Raw genomic sequence first — 2,156 nt, forward strand, 5'->3', positions numbered from 1 at the left:
GGAAAGAGAGCCAGCTGTACTGTGAAGTCTCACACAAGGCGGCTCTTTCTCCGCGGCCCTAAACTTTGTCAAAAGGCAAAACTGTCTTATGAGGAGCTCTGTGATTCATCAAGTCTGAACACAAATTCCAATAGAGGTTTGTCTTTGGGGGCAAACAAGGCTTTCTTTTGACCACATAATGAAAAAGAGGGTGTTCAAGAGGGACAGCAAAAATTGATATAGCTTCATTTAGACTAGTTCCAGTTAAGTAAACTGGGAAACAAACAATGCAAGGGTTGACATAATGCTTTACTGGATGCGTATTATAAAACATATAGTACATACATACTGTAGTTCACCCCAATGTCAAAGTAAATCAATAAATAATTACACTTTTTAGGTTTATATTAACATTATTTCCATGACAATTAATTCAAAACAAATCTCATTCTCACTACTGAAATGCCAAAAATAAAAACGAACATGTTCATTGTAAAGTATTTACCATTTGTTGTTCTTTCTTCAGTGTCCTGATTTAACTCAAATAATCAGTACAACACTGCATTACAATAATAATAATCTAATGTGAAGAACCACTGAGAATAATGCAAACAAGATGTCAACATACAAAATTGACAACCACTGAATTATGATTATGAAATTTAGTTGGAACAAGCTTATTAACTATGAAATAATGGCAATAATAAAAACACCAAATTATCATACAAATGATATACATATACATAGGTACATATACTGTATATATATATATATATATATATATATATATATATATATATATATAGCATAGTTTGTGAGATTCATCTTTAAGATCAAACAGAGGTGATCACAAAGCAATTTGACCTGGTCTGAACATGGCAAGAGTAACTCTCTATCCAAACCTTATGGTCATCAGGGCTGTTAGTTTACCCTTAACTTATTCTATATAAAAATGCTTTGGATGAAAGACTCCCGTCCACATATCCAACCCACATCTTCCATTACAATGGCCTCCTCAACACCAAATTCCCGCATTCTAGAGATACACAAACAAGATGCATGGTTGAATGGATGAATGGAAGCTCTCTAATTCCATCCTGTATTCTTGTATACAGTTTACTTAATTCCAAGGATGGTTCAAGAGGGACATGTTTCTTAAAATGACACATGAATGCATTTCTTGTGTGATGGCAGAGGGTTCCTCTCAGTTTGGGGTATCTTTTTCTGGATCATGGTGGGCCATTGTGACCGTTGCTCAACTTCCTGTCAGTTACCATCTGATGGAGGGGTGGAAGGGCAGCACTAACTTCTTGGAATGTGGCAAGTCCATGTGAACTATTTCCTTTCTTTCCTAACTACTTGTTGCTTTATAAAGTTCTTTTTTCTCACCCTTTAAACTGGTGGAGTATTGACACTGTGCAATGATATATACTGCCCAGGAACAATAGCCGCTTTTCAAGCATCAGGTTCTAAGTAACGCTTCCAGTAGCATTTCTTCTTGAACACGTTTCGGTAATGTATGATTACAAACAGTTCCCTGTTCGGATTTCTTAGCAAGGTTAGCTAACTGCACTTTAGTGATTTGGTGACTCACAATTGGTTACTTGACCATTCAGTCCATTCTATAGGCATGGGTTTACTTAATTTTTGTGGATTCTGGATCGTATCATGCCTGGCTGAACATGTTCATGCCTGAATGCGAATGAATACGAAGGTGTTTGATGCATACTTAAATACAGCTGCATTGTGATACACTTTTAGTACAGTCAATGGCAGGCACATGTGCCTACGATGTACACAGACAAGGACTATCAGAATGTCTAGAAAATCTGTTCCAAGTGAGGACTGCGCTGATGACGACATTTGCGTCACGCACACTGCGCCAACATGGACAACTGAATTACTGTATATTTGAGCCTTTGTCCTGATTTTACAGCACCTCAATGGAAAACAATTGAGACATGAAAATATATATTATTAACACCATTAAAAATAATAATATTGGGTCAAAGTCAAATTGTCAACGTTTGTGGCTGAGCAGCTAACCCTCAAACTCATCTGTAGAGATGTGGGTTTATATTTGCAGAGCTACACCGTTTTTGTTGGTACTCAAATGGAACTCCCATGAGGATATTTGCTGTCATTAAATGAGCTCATGATGGTTTAGCACAGACCAA

Source organism: Xyrauchen texanus, chromosome 48, assembly GCF_025860055.1.
Source record: "Xyrauchen texanus isolate HMW12.3.18 chromosome 48, RBS_HiC_50CHRs, whole genome shotgun sequence".
Classification (NCBI taxonomy): Eukaryota; Metazoa; Chordata; class Actinopteri; order Cypriniformes; family Catostomidae; genus Xyrauchen; species Xyrauchen texanus.